Raw genomic sequence first — 19,532 nt, forward strand, 5'->3', positions numbered from 1 at the left:
ATGGCTTCCCCCTCTCGCTCTCCTCTCTCCTGCTCAGTGTGCCACATGTTCAGTTACTCCTCAGCCTCCTTTAGTGATACGGATAAGTGCGTTAAATGTAGTTTGTTTGTAGCGTTGGAGGCGAGGCTTAACGAGGTTGAATTGGACCTGCGCCGGCTCCGCACCGATGGATCAAAAACAATTAGCCGCTACAGCTAGCCAGTCCCTGTTAGCTGGTGCGGACCGTCTTGGCTTAGCCCCGACTAGCGCTCCCCGGGCAGCTCCCGAGCATCCGGGAAACCAGGGCGGCTGGGTGACTGACCGAAGGAAGCGTAGTCCGAAGCAGAATCCTGCTGTCAGTGACCAACCACCAATTCACGTGTCGAATAGGTTCTCCCCACTCGGCGACACACCCGCCGAGAAAACTACGCTGGTAATTGGAAGTTCCATTCTCAGAAACGTGAAATTTATTGACACCGGCAACCACAGTCAAGTGCATTCCAGGGGCCAGAGCGGGCGACGTCGAGTCAAATGTAAAACTCCTGGCTAAAAGTAAACGTAAATATGGTTATGCAGTAATGACATCCGACTACGCCAGTCAGAGGTCACAAAAATTAATATTGGGTTGGTGTGTACATTTGCGAAAACGATGTCGGACTCCGTAGTGTTCTCTGGTTCCCTGCCTAACCGGACCAGCGATGACATGCTTAGCCGCATGTCATCGTTCAACCGCTGGCTGTCGAGGTGGTGTCCAGCAAACCAAGAGGGCTTCATAGATAATTGGAAAACGTTCTGGGGGAGACCTGGTCTGATTAGGAGGGACGGCATCCATCCCACGTTGGACGGAGCTGCTCTCATTTCCAGAAATATGGCCCAGTTTATGATAGAACCAAAACCCTGACAACCCAGAGTTCAGACCAGGAAGCAGGGCTGCCGTCTTACACGCTTCTCTGCGCGTCCATTAGGGCAGTTACCCACCCAAAACTACATAGAGACTGTGTCTGTCCCCCGACCACGTCAGTTTACTCATTCCAATTCTACTTGTAGAGGAGTCAATCGGAAAAACCTCATAAAAATTAAGAAAATTAAATAAATCTTCTCTCCAAATTCTGGAGAGAAATGGATCAACGCAAAAAGTTTGTCGATTCTTGCGGTTTCACGCCAACTCTGGAGGTGCCGTAGAAGTTGGCGGAAAGCTGATTCTTGCGTTAACTGCACTTTGGTGCCACTTTGGCGACACCCTGTGGCGGTGTTTGGTAACTGACATTATTTGATAACAGCACATACATTGGGCACAAAAAAGCCTTTCAGCGGGAGATGGCAGACCGTTCCAGGGTGAGCCAGTCGACCCTCTGCCGGGCCATGCCCTGGGTGGTGGACCTGATCATCTGCCTCTCCCGCAGGTACATAAAATTCCCTTACGGTGTGGTTGAACAGGTCAATATTAAAGCGCAATTTGCAGCAATAGCTGGATTCTCTAATGACTGCACTCATGTTGCTATAAAAGCGCCATCCCATGAGGAACACGCTTACGTTCATCTTTAGGGTTTCCACTCCATCAGTGTGCAGATCATCGATGCGCAGAGGCTGGAGGGATGGACGCCGATCCTAGCAGCCGTCCTCGCACGCATGAATTTCATTTCCACAGTGTGTATGTGTAAGAAGCGATTACACAATTCATGAAGCCAGATTAATTTGTTTTGTCCACGAAACGTTCCAGAACATTTATCAGGCCGTCGAGCCGCTCATTGATCCACGTTATGTCCTCCTGCGACTGCAGGACCGCCACGCAAGTATTGATACATGAGGCCCCATGTCTCTCCTGTACTGGCTTCTCTGCATTGGCTCCCTGTCAAATTTAGAATAGAACTCAAAATTCTCCTTCTAACATACAAAGTCCTCAACAGTCAGGCTCCCTCATACCTGACAGAGCTCATAGTCCCCTATTATCCAGCTAGAACCCTTCGCTCCCAGGATGCAGGGTTACTGGTGGTTCCTACTGTGTGTTCATACCAAACGCGAATGCGAATTTTGCGTTGCGTTATTCATGCAAATATGACCGCCGGATCATTTTAGTGTCCATTTGTGTCATTCACGCGAATACGAGGATTTGCTCACTTGGCCGAGTAGCGAGTATTTCACCACGGATATTCAAAGAACTGTTGCGTTGTACCTGCTGTGGAAGGCCGAAATACGTTGGAAAACTAAACGCCGTCGTATCTGGGTTAACAACACCATCTAGAGGCGAGCTCAGCTCCCCCAGGGGCTGCGTCTGGATAACTGCCGCTTCAGTGGTATTTTCAAATGACGATTGGCCAGTTTGACGACCTGCTAGCTAGGATCAATGACAGAAATTCACGAATGGACACCAACTTATTCAGCCGGTTCTTGTAATTTTGACACGTAGTGTCATATAGCACCGGGTTCCCACACATAGGCACAATCAACTTGTCCTCCATCTTTTGACACAGTCAGCCGTGACGTCAGGACAACCTCAACATTGATTGGCTGTTGTAACGTGAATTTTTCGTCAAAGTTGAATATTTTCAACTTGCACGAATGGTGAAATCGCGTCATTGGCCCATTCACGCCGCCCAACTGAAAATTCGCGTCATTCGCGCGTTTGCATAGACTTTGTATGGGAACTGTTTGCGCAAAAGCGCGGATTCGCATTCGGTGTGAACACACAGCTAGAATTTCTAAAAGTAGAATGGGAGCCAGAACATTCAGCTATCAGGCTCCCCTCCTGTGGAACCGTCTCCCAGTTTTGGTCCGGGATGCAGACACCCTCTCTACCTTTTAGAGCAGACTAAAGACCTACCTTTTGATCAGGTTTATAGTTAGGGCTGCTTAGGCCAGCCCTTACATATGCTGCTATAGGCTGAGTATTACTAACTCGTCTTCTTTTCCAGAGCCTTTGGGCTCCCCTCATCCCAGATCCTGGGTGCTGCTGGAGGAGGCTGCAGACCTGAGGTGGCTCAAGCTGCCACCCGTAGCTCCACCTGCTCACGTCCCTGTCTATCCATCAGTCTCTTCCCTTTCTCTCTCTCGTTATCTCTGTCCCACTCTTTCCTTCTGCATATCTGTCTTCCTCCATTATCTGTCTTTGTCTCTGCCCCGCTCTCCTGCTCTCTTTCCCCCCAACCAGTCAAAGCAGAAGGCCGTCCCCATTGAGCCTGGGTCTGCTCAACGTTCCTGCCTGTTAAAATTAAGGTTTTCATCCCCACTGTTGCAGGATGTGCTTGCTCATGGAGAATTGTTGGGTGTAAATTCATTGAGGGAGTGTGGTACTAGACCTGCTCTACCTGTAAAGTGACGTGAGATAACTTTTGCTGTGATTTGGTGCTATACAAAGAAAATTGACTTGACTTGAGAAATAACAAATCTTGGAACAACAAAAATAAATGCACAGAAATATGTATGGGGGTATGAAAGATAATGAATGAGGGGGCATAGATGATAAACAAATCACACACACAAGTCACAGAAACATTAAACAGTAAAAGCCCCGCCCCTAAGGTCAGATTTGCAGCCTAAATTGCTGAAAGCTCAACATGAAGCATCATAGTAGAACACACTCAAGGGTTGAATAAGAAGTAATGTTGCTTAGGCTCTGATTTTGCTTTGTAGTGCAGGTACCTGATTGAGGGTTTAAAAATGTGATGGGAAAAAACTTTTCCCCAGTTCTGAATAATAAAGAAGCAATTGCCCCATTTCTCAGGTGCCTATACACCCACTGGCAATTGGTTTGCATTCTGCATACACTTCAAAAATGAATGTTTTCTTGAAACCAATTCCAGTAAGCCCACACTTCCACACTTAGCCACACTCAATTCCCTGTCAAGCCCAACCCACTTCTGGATGAAAACCTGCCCCATTTGGGTATAGATATGGATACTTGTAATTTCAATGGTTGTACAGCTACAGATGATGGTGTACTTGCTAATCCCCAGTGATGACAGAGGCAGCAGCAGGAGCTGCGCTTCTCAGCTGTGTGTGTGTGTGTGTGTGTCTGTGTGTGTCTGTGTGTGTGTGTGGAGGTTGGAGGGGGCTCTGTATGTGACCGTCAGGCTGGCTACCTATCACAGAACATTTTGGTACACCCACTAAGGACACCCGAGCACATTTTTACACGTTTACCTGGCCTCTTAACAATAGCAATATCCATATCAGTTACTTGTTTCATCAGTGTCTGACTCATTTCTAATATTTACATATGTAATGAATTGACTCGGGCCTTTAGAGAAACGGAGCAGAGATAACAAAAAAATTATTGTAAACAGCAACAGAAAAAAACAACAACACAAAGACGGCTGCAGGACAGGTTGGTGTTGGGAGGAAAAAGGATTTCCGCGAAGCATAGGCGCCAGAATTGGAATTATCTGGTGCTGAAGCAAAGGGCAGAGCCGATCTCATAGTGGAGATGATGTGGCAAGATTTCAGCCAGGTGTGTCCTCACCGCCTATGGTGGAAAAGTCTCTCAACCCCACCTCCAGTCACACAGCAGCCCTGAAGGTAAGGGAATGAACAACATCATAGGAAGACCCAACCAAGGAACACAATAAAACTCAGACCATAATACTTTTTAGTATAAATTCAAATATACTGTTCACCTTTCCCACTATGAGGGGAGGGAGAGAAAAAATTAAATGATAGGAATTCAATTAAATTCAATACAGCAAATTTATTAATCCCACATGGGGCAATTAGGTCAGAGCAGCTTGCAAAAAATAATCCATAATATTGCCCAAGCATAATTGTACACTGTACGACCAGGAAAAGCTCAAAGTTTTACAAGAAGATTATGTTGAATGGGGCAATGAAAAAAAGTGGGGCACTGCAAAGCACATATTTTTCATAAAGTTAGAAGATTAAAATGTTAAAAGGACGGTGCAATACAGGTAAAATTTCATATTATGATGATACATCAAAATATGAGACCACATTTTATGCTATTTCAATGAATAATTTATTTTAAACACTAAATTGAAGGACCTATCTCTTATATTTTGAATGATACTCTACAAATGAAAAATATTTATGTTTCATCATTTTTATTCATAACGTATAAAATTTTTTAAATCAAAGTTGTAACATGTTTATTACTTGTTCAAGCTGTAGTACTGTACCTTGGAGCAGACTGTTGAGCAGCACGTTGAGCAGCACGTTAAGCATGCTACAAAGCACTGATGTGCACTATGACATGAGAAACAATAGAAAATAAAATGAATTTTTTTTTTATTGTCCAATGATGTGATCTAACTGACTTAGACCCCAGTTTGTATGCTGTCTTTATAAGGACAGCAATCGGTAAAAACACTTCAAAGTCATTTATATATTTAAGTATTCAATAACATTATGGTGTTGCCATGATACTTGAGGTTGGAGTTGGGGCCAGGACAACCATACCGGGTCATGGTATCGCTTGAGACCTGTGTCAGTCTTTGCTCTCTACCTTCATCTGAAGGAGAAGGGATATTCCTTTGAGGACAGCCAGGTACACATCTTGGCCAGAGAAGATGGGGTTTTTTTTTGAAAGAGGAGTTAAAAGATGCTATCTATATCCAACTAGAGCAACCATCCCTGAACAGAGTAGGTGGCCTTCATCATTACCTGTCACCTAACTACAATATGGTCCAAAGCACCCTCCCTGGGAAACCAAACACCCGTTCACACTTGGATCTTCTGGCACTTTCACCTTTCACACTGCACCAAAAATGAGGATGAACGCCTTGGCATTTCGACTAGTGTCCACCGACTCTCCAAGCGACCCGGGTGTTCAGCAGCTCGCCTCGGCTCTGCTCGGCTTGCCTGCAGTGTGAAAAAGGCACCCTGCGTTGTCTCAGGTTTCCTGCGATATGACCCATTGACATAGATCTACCTTCCTGTCGCATTCTGATTTTGTCATTGTGGAAGCTCCAGGAAATTAAATAAATAAATAAATCCCTTCCAGATTAGCCAAAAATTCCATCCTCCTTCGCTGCATTAGTGCACGGACATTTTCCAATCTGCATCTGCATCTGAGTTTGCATGCTTTGTGAAAGAGACAATGCTAACGTTCGACATCAAATAATTTTCTATGATGTGTCAATACAGTTTTGGTCTAGTTATGTTTATTGACGAAATACATTTGGCTTTGCTTAGGAAAAATTGAATCTAATCACTACCCCAACCGCCATCTACTTCCTCATATCTAAAAGGTTTAAAACCACCGAGCACGACATTGTTGATGCATAGAATTTGTGTACCTCACAACAATAAATTACTTTCTTTTTCATGGTAACATCATTGCAGTTCTTATGAGTCTTTGGTAATTTTTTTGTTTTTTCTTTGAGATTACTGTGAAATTTGAAGTGGTTGGAAACATAAAGAAAAAATACAAAAGGGGATAACAAGGACACACAATCTTAAAATATAATCTGAATGATATAAATACTAAGTTTTCAGTTGCACAGAACTTCAACATATTTGCTTTCTTTGGAATTGCCAGCTGGAAAACTGTAAACTCTTGTTAAGCAAACACGAGCAGTTGAGCTGATGAAGTTGGGTTGTGTGCAGCATTAAGCAGGTAAAATGGGGTAAAGATTGGTTAATTAAGGCTGAGAATCCTGATGTAATTAGAAGCAGCAAAGATTAGTAGCCGTCAATGGCGCAACAAGGATTTGCAGGTAATAGTCTTATTATTGGGGCTGGCTGAACGTTACTTTATACATCTGAATAAACAAAAACAAATTAGGAGCAGTCTTCCAATAATGGGTTATCTTGTCAAGGCCTGACAGAAATCCATGCCCCTATAACACAGTGTTAATTTTATGCACCACTGACAAGCACAGTGCTAATCAATAACACTACTATAAAATAAGACGAAGCATCAATCTGCTGTGAAGGTGGTGGATTGAGCTGTGAGCAGGTAGAGAGAGAAATGTTAGCAGTGTTTTGTGTGGAATTTTACTAGCTGCTCGATATATAATGAGGCCTGCTCAGCATGTTACATCCAGCACAACAGACCTTGTCAAAAGGTAGCAGTGAGAGCTGACTGTTTAGGTGCTGCTTCTTGCATCCTTGACAGCAGAATCCTTCTCTAAAGCTGTCATGTGACCATGACAATAATGCACACATTTCCTCATGGACACTATAGACACTGAACAAAAACACTTTATTTCGCTGGATCACGTGGATTTTTACTTTTAGAATGAGTCAGTCATAGCAGGAGAAGCACAATCATTATTTGTAGCATAAATAATGGAGCTTCACTCGTGAGACAGACCAACATTAACATGATCCTTTATGACATGTTTTGTTTATATATATTAGGTTGATATAATATGTATTCTTAATGTATTTTAATCTTATTTATGAAAAACAAAATTTTAAGAAAAAATTTTGAAATAAAAATAAGGATCTGAAATTTTTGATTTTATCATATTACTTTTTTTCATTTAATCCATAATATACAATTCTGAAGATTATTGTTATCATTGTATAAATATTTCCCTAAGCAGAATTCTCTCACGGTATTGTATATAAAAGGGGGTCTCTTTTCTGGCTCAGTAGCAGTTTCATTTCAACAATCACACTTCAACAATCACACTTCAAGTGAACCACATCTTTCTTCTTATTGTTGATGTCCCCCCCCCCCCCAGCCTGCTTTCAGCTCACGATGTCTTTTAGATGCTGTCTCCTCACCCTCAGCTCTACTTGTACGTGACATCTTCAACCGATGATTGGTCAAGTGAGATGATGCTGGGTATGTGCAGTGCAGGAACTGCCTTATGTGCACACCTCACATCACCGCTGCACGCAAAATGCATCGATTGGACATCTTGTGCTTCATGAAGTCCTAATCGCAGATGCTTTTAGTTAGGTGCTCTTTTTGGGCCTTGTTCAGACCACAGGCAAATCTCATTTGGGAAACAAATATTAAATCAGATATTTTCTCTCCACAATGTAAATTACAAGTGATAATATAAGGTTTGTTGTGTCTGGACATCAGCAGCCAATCCACAAGACACAAAATTGAGGCAGCCAATAAAATACTTTAGAATCCTCTGTGTGCAATAGGATTCCAAATCACATTTAAATGGGGTTTGGATTAGATCTGAAAAATAAAAAAGGAAAAAGGTTTTATTGGCTGCTCAGGCAGTGTAAAAAAATTGTGGAAACAATCTTGATAATTCAAAAATCTGTTTCCCTCCACTCACATTTTTAAGGTAACTATTAATAAAAAAAAATTTAGTTTATTAAAATTCTTGAGAATTGAACTTGGAATTTATGAAATGTAACACTATTCTGTTGTATGTGTATGAGCAGGGCACAGCAGGCAATGTTTACAGAGGCCTAGCCTTCCTTTCAACATCAGCATGAAATCTGACCACAAACTTCATGGTTGATGCTGATTGCAGACAGGCCACTGAGACGTTCTTGAGGCATGATTGACCTTAGGTATGTTTTATTTTGAGTTTTACGCTAAAAACTTCCTTCTAGCTGAAACTTCTGTTACTGTAATTAGAATTGCTTGTTTTATGAGCTGTTATGAACAAATTTCAGCAAAGAGTTGTCATGCTCTTTGATGTATCTTGAAAAAGCTTCTTTCCATCAAAACAAATTTTAATTTCTTAAGGCAGTGCACAAATGCATTTGCATCTTTATTAAAAGCGAAATTAATCTAAACAAGCACTTGGCAAATTAACCCATTTTAAAACACACGGATCAAAGTTGCACAAACACACCTCTTTTTCAAAGACTTACAATACGATTCCAAAATGTTCAAAAGTCCTCCAGATGACATCACTATTCATATCCCACAACTTTATATCATGGACTCTTGTTTGTGTTTGTAGTCACTCTTGAAAGCAGGTTGTTGTACAAAGATTTGACACTCACAGTTAATTGTTAGTGTTTGATTATTTATTTCAACACAGGAAAATAAGAAAAATATAATCCAATAACTAAACAAAAATATAAACCAATAAATATATTTATAAAAATAAAACCATTTTAAACAACCCGAAATAGGTTTCTCAAATCACATCACATCCCCTTCCCCCTGAGGGAAGCCTGCAGCTGTGGGCAATTTTTCTGTCGCCCCACTAATGGGAGGATGCAAAACCAGGAAAATCCTTGTCCTGGCATTCCTCTTCAAATATCCTCATCATTTTCTGGCGTTGTAGCTCGTCCAACTCGCTTGCAGTGGGATAACAGGGTTTGAGCTGCGCAATGTTCACCAGCCGCATATCCTTACTGGAATCGTCCAACACCACCTCGTAGTTGAGGGGATTCACTCTCCACAGGACCCTGTATGGGCCTTTCCATCGCGGCTCAAGCTTGGCAATGAACGACTTGTCCAGCTTGGAGTAGGGGTGAGTCTTCAGCCACACCCTGTCTTTTTCCTCAAATATTTGTTCTCTCCTGTAGTGGTTGTAGTTCACTTTTTGACTTGTCTTTGCTTTCTGCAGGTTTTTGACCACAAACTCCCTCAGGTCTGTCAGTTCAGCCACCTTCTGGTATGCGGGGCTATCAGGAGTGCAGAGTTCAGCACTTAGCTCACTGTCCATGGGGCCCTTGAGTGGACGGCTAACATTGAGCTCAGCCGGTGTCACTCCGGTGGACTCATGCACAGAGCTATTCAGGGCAAACCGGAAATCAGGTACTTGTCCCAGGCTTTGTGGCTGCCGTTGACATAGGAGGATGTCATAGCCTTCAAGTTCCCATTTACCCGCTCGGTGAGGTTACTTTGGGGGTGATATGGTGTTGTTTTCCATTGTTTCAGGTTCCACTTCTTACAGGTGGCTTAAAACACTGACGAAATGAACTGGGGCCCTTGGTCAGAGATCATAACACAATCTCCGCAGTAGCTTTCTTCAGAGGGAATAGCTTTTCCCATCGGGAATAATAATCCACAAAAACCAACAGGTAAACATTTCCAGCGGAGCTCCGAGGAAACGCCCCGTTGTCCACCCCCCAACAGCCCCCACGGCTGGCTGACCACCGTCGGCTGGATCTTCCTAGGTGATCGGCGGTTCTCAGGCTTGTGTACCTGACATGTCTGACAGCACTGCACATATTTTCTTACCTCCAAACTCATTCCGAGCCAGTATGCCAGGGCCTGCAACCGTTTATAGGTCTTGTACTGTCCCAGATGGCGGGCGAGGGGATGGTCGTGGAAGAATCTGTGCAGGTCTGAATGTAGTGTGAACGGAACATACACTTGGGACAAGGTCTTGTGTTGGAGCCTGACCACGCGGTAAACCTTGTCCTCCAGGATGGTGAAGTACATGGTCAAGTTTGTGTGTTCTTCCACTTTGTCAAGTAAGGTGTCATACAGCTTCCTAACCTCGGGGTCAGGCTGCTGGGCCCTCCATATGGTTTCATCTGACACCGGTAGATCTTTTGACATTTCCCTTTTCGCAGGCTGGACCGTGGCACACAGGGAGGTCGTGGAGCTCTCAGTCTCTACAGGAGCCCTGGATAGGGCATCTGGGACAGTGTTATATTTCCCCTTTCAATACTCCACAGTAAAGGTAAACACCTGGAGCCTGAGGGCCCACCTGATCAGTCTTGAACTGGGTTTCTGTGTTCGGAACACCCAGATCAGGCACGAATGGTCAGTAACAACTGTGAACAGCCTTCCCTCCAAATAATACTGCCACTTCCAGTGCCCAGACCACAGCCAAACACTTGCTCGGTAGTGAAGTAATTCCTCTCGGCTGGATTGAGGGTACGGCTGGCAAATACAATGATGCTCACAGTGCCCAGCCCTGAGGTTTGAGCCAGCACAGCTCCCAGACCAACATGACTGGCATCAGTGTACACTATGAAAGGCAAGTTAAAGTCAGGATGACCGAGTATAGGTGGAGAAGCAAGATGCTGTTTCAAGGTGTTGAAGGCTAGCTGGCAAACCTGGGTCCAGATGAATTTACTGTTTTTCCTCTTCAAGGCAGTCAGTGGCTCAGCGATCTCTGAGGAATTGGGTACAAAACGATGGTACCAGCCCGCCATTCCCAGGAACCGTTGCACCTCCTTGATGTTCCTGGGGGTGGGGAATGCCTGGACGGCCTCAGTCTTCCCCTCATCCACCTGCTCTCCCTCCACCAACACCACATGGCCCAGGAACTTGAGGGATTTCCTGAAAAACAGGCACTTTTTCAAGTTCACAGTGAGGCTGGCCAGCCTCAGCTTGTCCAAAACGGCCTGTATCATGGTAGTGCTTTTCAAGAGTGGGTGAGTAGATGATAATATCATCCAGATAGACCATGCAGATGTTCCCCCGAAGGCCCCCCAAAACCAACTCCATCAGCCTTTGGAAGGTAGCATTTTTCAGGCCGAATGGCATGACCTTGAACTGAAACAACCCAAAGGGGCAGATGAAGGCTGTCTTCTCCTTGCTCCCTTCCTCCATAGGCACCTGCCAGTAGCCACTATTGAGATCGATCGTGGTGAAGACAGCGGAGACATCCAGGGATTCCAAGATTTCCTGAATGTTTGGGATGGGATAAGCATCGGTCTGAGTTTCTGCATTCACTTTACGGTAATCAACACAAAAGCGAGACTTGGGGGTGTTTTTCTTAGGGACAAGCACAACTGGAGCTGCATATGGTGATGTTGAGGGGGTGATGATGCCCGCCTCTAACATTTCCTCAAATGTGTTGTTTCATCCCCTGCAGTTTTGTAGGAGAACATCGGTAGGGTTTCTGTCTTATTGGCATTTTATGGGACAGTAGAATGTGGTGGGACACTACCTTTGTTTTTCCGACCTTGGTGGTGCAGACTGATCCGTTCATGCGCAGTTGAGCCTGCAACCGGTATTTCCCCGCTTCATCCAGGTGAGACGCCTGAACAACTGTCTCCACAATGTCCGTTTCTCTGGGGTCAACCATGGAGGGACTTGGGAATACCATAGCGGACGGCATCGCAGAATAGAAAGCAAGGTTTGAGGATGCCGGGGGTGGTAAGGGTTCATTCACAGTTTTTCTCCGAAAGTGATATTTCTTCTTGGCCCAAGATTTGAACCAGTAGGAGTTTTCGGACACATCAAACTGCAACCCGGTGAAAAACGTAAAGTCCAGCCCAAGAACAACAGGAAAAGCCAAACACTGGGATGGAAGGACAACCACAGGTATCGTTGGGCTACGTTGATGTATGTGGATTTCCAACTCACACCAGCCCAGGGGATGCCTCGCTGTACCATCAGCCAAGTAGCCAAGTAGAGAGGGCCCTGATGCCAGGGTTTCAACTGCGTTCCTCTGCCATTAAATTGCTTCCAGACAGTGTCAGTGATGAGGGTGTAGGATGAACCAGAGTCCAGGATGACATTTCCATTCCATGAGCCTATTCCAGCCGGAATCACAAGCTGTTGGGGAAAGTGATCACCAAGTAACCTTAGGGGTGTAGGCTCTTTCCCCCTGGTGTGAAAGTGTATTAATTGTGGGGGTAGGGTCTCCCTCTCTGCGGCTGTCAGATTGTTGACCTTCCTGCCCGGTTTTGGATCTTTACTTGCTCATCATTTCTTGGATAGTGGTATTTTGCCTGTTTGTTTTTTTTGGACTTTGTCAGGACGGTTCATTATTGACTAACCTTCGTTTCTGCCCCCCCCCCCCCCGAGGTTTCCCGTTCTGTCACTTGTTGATGCGCCTTCTGTTTGCCAGCCAGCCGTGGAGTTTCCGGCCTTATCATCTTCTTTCTTGGTTCCTCCCAGTGGAGAGGTTTTTGTTGTTTGTTATCCTCTTCATGAGCGCTTTTTGTTACACCCGTTTGTCGAATAAATCCTGTGTGACACCTTCCGTTGTCCTTCTGCGTTTGGGTCCCCCAACACATAGCCTAACAGCTTTCCTCCTTTGCTCATAGAGGCGTTGATTGTCTTTATCTTTCTCCAGCTGCTGCCCAAGGCGAACCAGTGCCTCCACTGTGGTGATGTTACTGCCTCTTAGCTGGCTAGCTAGCTGGGGGTTGATGTTTTTCAGGGTGAGCTTTACCACCTCTAGTTCTGTGGCTTGAGGATTCCAACGCTTGCACAAGGATCGATACATGTAAGCAAAGTCCCTGATGCTTTCATTCTCTCCTTGTACCCTGGTTCTGACTCTTCAAGCAAGTTCATCCTGGTAATCCTCTGACAGGAATGCTGAAGTGAATCGTCTCTCAAACTGCTGCCAGGTGTGATATCAAGGAGGGCAACATCCCACCAATCCCGAGCTGTTCCGTGCAGCAAGTTCCGAAGTGTTGCCATTAGTTCGTTGTCATGGAGGGGATGTAACGCAAGATAATCTTTGCAACGCTCCAAGAATGAGAGGGGGTCCTGAGAATCCTCTATTCTCCCAAAGGTAGGAAACTGCATTTTAATGGGGCTCTTCCCACCAACAACAGCATTTAGGTCATGCTGATTTTCTGGTGGAAGAGGTGAAACAAGGTCCTGCTCTGGGCAACCTGGTAAAATAGTTGACTGGAGTCTGTGTCTTTGTGTTTGTACAGGGTGGCAGAGCGGTGGGAGGGTCTGCACTGAAACATCCACCAGTGCTGCAGGACGCATAAAAGGAGCGAAGCTGCGATGATTCACTTCATCGGTCAGAGTGCAGATGCTCGCAGCGCAGTGACTCACTTCCTCTTCCACGTGCTGGACGACTGAAACCATTGGTTCCATGATGGATTTCAGATTGCATAGTAATTCTGTGTGATAATGCTTCAGGCGTCAGTTTATTATTGATGAGAGTTGTTGGTTGAGATATTGGAAGTGTTTCTCCATCTTGTCTTCCTGTGTTTTTATTTTATCCTCCCACCTAGAGGCCATTTTGTTTATATGTGTTTCCACATAGCGTTTCAGCTCCTCCACTTCCTCCTTTCTGCCTTCCCCTTCAGCTGCGGCAGGCAGGGTGGTCTGAGGTCCCAGTGGAAGTGGTATCAGAGGTTGTGTGAGTTCCTCAGGTCCACAAGAATCCATTTCGAGGAGCATGAGAGAAGTGGCTTGTCCAAAGGTTTGGTCTGCGCCTGCTCCGTCCATGTGGGTGCTTGCAGCGGCTATTTTTTCCAGGCCTTGTCCTTATGTTCTGGGTTTCGGTGAAGGGTCCAGCCTTTACGTTCTTCATTTTGTTTGATTCTCTGCTTTCATTCAGGTTTTTGTCAAATCTGGGGTGCTATTTTTTTATGTGATGGTTTTCGGGGACTGGGTTGTTCTGGGGTGCCAGCCAGGCATAAAGCCTGAGAATAAATGGTATTTGATTATTTGTCTTTGTCTTTTTTTTTCTGTCACATTTTAGTCCCCCTCACACCCGCACACAAGGGAGCATCAATGAACTTTGATGACCACAAAATATATCAACCCTGAATGTAAGCAGCAAACAATGAAAACTTCCCTTCACCAACTTGCAAGTACCCCTGCCCAGAACAACAGAAATAGTCAAACAACAACTCGGATTCGTTTTCAACATAATTATATTTCTCTTTTTTTCGGTTCAGCTCAGAGTCAGTTCAGTAGTTCATTTGACAGTTTGAATTAATCCAAAAGAGAAGAGGGGGGAAAATAGGCTTCTAAAAGAATCCCAGTCAATATTAATAATCCAAAAAAAAAAGGTATTCAGTCTAATCCAACAAAAAAAGGAAGGTAAGCCAGAAGGAGGAGAAAGAATTAGTTCAGTTCACTCAAGGAAAAAGTTAATCTAGTCCAAAAAAACCCACACACTCTCATTCCAAAAAAAAAAAAACTGAGGAGGGAGAGTGAGAGGGGATATAAAACAACAGCAGCTCTCATCATCAAGTAGCCAACACAATATCACACACGCTCACCTGGCAGAGACACGTTAAGTGTCAGTCGGTTTATGGCAGCGATTGTTAGCTTTTACCCTACCCGGGGACAGCGATGACTTAGGGTGGCAGATGATTGGAGGTCGTCGTCGATTATCCAACCGGCGGCGGCCGCTTGGTGACAACAATGAACGAAGTTGATCCCAATCCAACGATGATCCAACGAGGGACTCACTACCCCAGCCGCGGGATGCAGCACTAACGCGTCCAGTACGGTGCTGTATCCCACGGCTAGGCGCCATGTTTAAAACAGTGCCCATTCATGTGAATGGGGCCTGGATTGGCCATCCTGCCAGCAAATCAGGGGGCTCGTTATACCCACCAGCCAATCCGAGGTGACGTTACAGTATGAGTCAGTTTTTACATTTGATGACTTTACTGCAAAAGCCAAGTCACTTCGAGTTTGTTTAATTTGTACAGTGCCAAACAATGATGGGAATAACGGCGTTAAAATAAACGGCGTTACTTTTTTTCAGTCACGGGTAATCTAACTAATCACTTTGACTATCGTTACAACGCCATTACCGTTACCATCACGTCGTTACTACGCGTTGCTGAAGCGACTCATTTGAAGCTGCCATCCGGCTTGGCTCACACAGACACAGGAGCCGCAAATGCGTGTTTTTTTTCCTCCTTTGGTGCGGGGGGAGGGGAGGGGCGAGATAAGCGCCTCGGTCATGCTGATTGGCTAAGATAGAGTAAGATTTCACGTTGAGCCAACCAGAGACATCAGGTGGGTGGGTGTTTGAACACGAATCCAGCATGTAGCAGCACACACACAAACTACTAGAGATGGCGAGTCTGGAGTCGCTAGGAAAGACGGCGTTTTCAAGATAGGCACGACTTTACCTTCATGGAGGTTAAAGGTAAAAATGTACATGTTGAGGGTATGTTATGTCGTCCCAGAGCGAAAACAAAGAGACTGTCAATGTCCAATGTAAGCAACTCCAATTTAATGAAGCACCGTTGACAGCACACGCTTCTACTACACTAGTTGCCAGAAACGCCGTTGACACCATTAATGGTGATAGCAAGCCAGGTGCTGTTAAAGTGACCTCCGCTAACAAAGAAGGATATGGAGCCACGCCATCCAAGCAGCCAAAGCTGGATTTTTCTGCCCTGCTCCACAAAAACTTGTGACACAGACAGAACTTAACAAACTGATTGGCCGTTATGTTATGTTGATGAAAACAAGCTGCAGTTGTCAACAGTTGATTCACACTCCTTCAGAGCCTTCATAGGCAAAATACCAAGGAGAAGGGGAGCATCTCTGTCCTGCAGAAAGGTATTTTCTAAAAAAATGAAAACAAATTCTTTCACATTTTTAAACTTGACAGAAAAAAGAGTAACCCAATTGTTACTTTCCCTGGTAACTAGTTACTTTCATAATGGAGTAACTCAGTTTCTAACTCAGTTACTTTTTAGGAGAAGTAACTAGTAACTATAACTAATTACTTTTTCAAAGTAATGTGCCCAACACTGGTGCCAAATCACAACAAAAGTTATCTCATGACACTTTACAAGTAGAGCAGGTCTAGTACCACAATCCTTTAATGAATTTACACCCAGAAGTTCACCATGAGCAAGCACATCCTGCAACAGCGGCGACAAAAACCTTCCTTTTAACAGGCAGGAATGTCGAGCAGATCCAGGCTCGAAGGGGACGACCACCTGTTTTGACCGGTCAGGAGGAAAGAGAGCACAACAGCGGGGCAGAGACAAGACAGACAGATAATGGAGAAAGACAGATATACAGAAGGAAAGAGAGGGACAGAGATAAAGAGGGAGAGAAAGGTGGAGAGAATGCTGGACATCCTGGGATGTAAACAGGCCAGAGAGAGAAGGACGGCAAAAAAATAACAACAGCTAGCTACCAATAATCACATCTACAGGTACAAAACAAGCAATCAATTGCAGCATAATATGAGCAATTATATGGTAGCAAACAGAATGCTGAGGCTAATTCCAATACAGTACTGAGAAAACTGACATGAATATGACTAGTGCTACTACTAATAGTGATGTTCAGGATGGCAGCTTGAGCCTCATCAGGTCTGTAGCCTCCTCCAGTAGCATCAGTCAGGGATCTGGGAAGTGGGGAAGCATAAATGCTGCAGAGAAGATGAGTTAATAACATGTAGGAGTACAGCAGGACAGAGAGGAGGAGAGAGAAGCCAGCCTAGGGCATCATGGGAGATCCCCCCGGCAGTCTAAGCCTGTAGCAGCATATCTCAGATCTCAGGGCTAGCCTAAGTCAGCCCTAACTGTAAGCTTTATCAAAAAGGAGGGTCTAAAGTCTGCTCTTAAATGTAGAGAGGGTGTCTGTGTCCCGGACTGTAACTGGGATTCTGAGATTGAGGAATCTGATAGCTGAAGGCTCTGACTCCCTTTCTACTTTTAGAGACTCTCAGGATCACAAGTAATCCTTGGGTAACCTAAAGTGTTTGTTTCAAATAATTAGTTATTATACAGTATATACCTCATATTATTGTGTATCCATGGAATTATGATCGTGAGGCTGGGGTAAATTGAGCCCTCTGTTGGAAGATAGCCATAATTAGATACAAAATCAAACAATCTGGACTCTGGAGATAAATTTAACAGGCAAAATATCACACTTTTAAGTATAATCATGTTTGTGCCGATTTGGTAAACTGCCACAAAATATTGAATTTGGTGTATTACACTGCATCCCCTACCAAAAAAATCTTCCTGCATAGCAGGACGGGTCTCGAATATAAGGATAACCATTGACCAGATTGACCAACAAGATATAGGCGGGTACATAAAAGGTGGGATGAAACAACGAAAAATGAAACAAATCCAGAAATCTAAGCATACATCCAAAACTCAAGGAAGATTTAACAAAATGAAATAAGAACTTCTCAGTTGTTCACACAATTTTCTTTACACATCCTTACTGTCACCATACCATTTAGCATGGTGGAAACTGCAAAGTCAAAATGTTATCCTTTCCTCTCTTAAGCCTCACCTGCTTTGTAGTTATCAATATCTTTCTTTTTCTTACACAGCTGCTTAGGAGCCCATGACAGTTGACATTTTCTAATGAATATTGTTAAATTGCTTCAAGTTGAAGTTATCGCAGCTTTAAAGAGTGCGTAATCATTGCCTGTCAGAGCGAATACATTGTATTACTTTGTATCACAGGGTGCTTAATTCCACAATGAATACTGTTTTACATCTTTGTTGATCCATCACCATCAGATACAGTGATTTTCTGCACTTGTCAGCTCACTGAGCAGCCAATGATTCTGATGACCTCTGACCCTGAAAGTGAAATGCTTGCTGTTTCAAATTATCTCATTCATCGAGAGGAGATTTGCACTAGTGATCTTAATAACTGGATGTAGCTGTCCATACCATTTAGTAACTACAGCAGATGTGTTTGCCTACTTTAGCACAACATGTGTTAGCCTACCTTAACCACTTATTGTGAGCTAGGGAGATACTTGTACTGATTTGACTGCCAATCTCACAGTCAAAGCTTTGCAGTGGCTTTAAATCATGACAGAAATGCATGTTATGCAGGTCAGTGTGTGTATGGGATTCGAGAAGCTATAAGATTGAGGGGAAAGAGTTGAATTGTAGTTTGTAGCTGACTGTAATTGACTGTGCCACCACTACTTGTTATTGCTCTGTTCAGTAATTCTCAAGTGAGTCCAGTCCACCATAATATTTCTACGTCTTCTGTGAAATGTTAGGCTGGTGTCAGAAAGATAATGTGGGAAGGCTGCTGGGAAACTAGCTGCTTGCGATGGCAATCTCTGTGTGGTATCTTCCCATCATTGTGATGAGGCTCAGGATGTAAACAATCATGATGTTGCCCATGTCCCAACTTAAGCAACTGTAGTAAGGATGTCCACTTACACATTCTGTGTCCAATTTGGACAAGCTTTAGTTTTTTCTTGCAAAGTATTTACTAGGACCTGAGCCTAGTAAAAATTACCTGCCAAAGTGCCAAAATGTGCTCCACAACGCCACCTAGGTGGCGCCACTGCCCATAGGAATGTCTTAGAAACCCAACCTCAATTATTCGTCTCATCAATACCTACAAATCATACGCTGACACCCCTGACCTGAATCCAACAGAAAGTCCACATGATGCACCAATTTTGGACGCCATCTCCTCCTAGGGGGTTAATACTATCGCCTTCAAATTTTAATACACGACTTATGACACTGTGCTGAAAAAAAGGTGTTAAAAATTTTGTAGTAACTCCAACCATTTGCATTCTGTAAGCCCAAAAGTTGCTGTGCCACATTACATCTTATGACGTGTCTTCATGCAAGCTCATAAAAGTAGCCGGCTTGTCCGCCATTGTGACTTGGTGGTCACTGTGATACAAGGAACGTGTTTTTCATCTGTATAGCATGAACTTCTGTTAGGTTTACTGATGGCTTTAGTAATTACTTTTTACTTTTTATTGAATATTTACAGTAAATTTGTAATGTGAAGGTTTTTGGGTGATTCTGTGCTTGGCCTAAAATTTCACTCAGTGTAATTTTCCTGATAAAATGTAGTCAGTAGACACAGGCGGCTGACGTTACAATAACATATAATAAGGAGTGCAAATGATGTAAGATGTATCACATGATTTATTGAGGGTTTTTCGTCATTTTGTGCTCATGCGAATTGTATGTTTAAGTCGTATTCAGGCAAAATCAGGCAGTTCGGCAAAAACACCAGTTCTGTACATTTGAATGGGGGTAGTACTGCACGGTAGCAGCCATTTTTGCCTGTG

At 44.0% G+C, this 19,532-nt stretch overlaps 1 long non-coding RNA gene and 1 pseudogene across 1 annotated transcript; both read left to right on the forward strand.

Annotated features, from left to right (window-relative positions):
- LOC147260424 (uncharacterized) lies at positions 1 to 880 on the forward strand (annotated as a pseudogene).
- An 8,926-nt stretch (positions 881 to 9,806) lies between these two features.
- On the forward strand, positions 9,807 to 13,248 carry LOC147260425 (uncharacterized). The gene is made up of 3 exons (XR_015116292.1): positions 9,807 to 9,891; positions 12,852 to 13,004; positions 13,092 to 13,248. It is a non-coding gene; the product is annotated as an uncharacterized LOC147260425 (long non-coding RNA).
- Positions 13,249 to 19,532: the final 6,284 nt, after the last annotated feature.

This window comes from Aulostomus chinensis, chromosome 6 (genome assembly GCF_037954235.1).
Source record: "Aulostomus chinensis isolate RoL2024-O1b breed Wild chromosome 6, RoL_Achi_v1.0, whole genome shotgun sequence".
Lineage (NCBI taxonomy): Eukaryota > Metazoa > Chordata > Actinopteri > Syngnathiformes > Aulostomidae > Aulostomus > Aulostomus chinensis.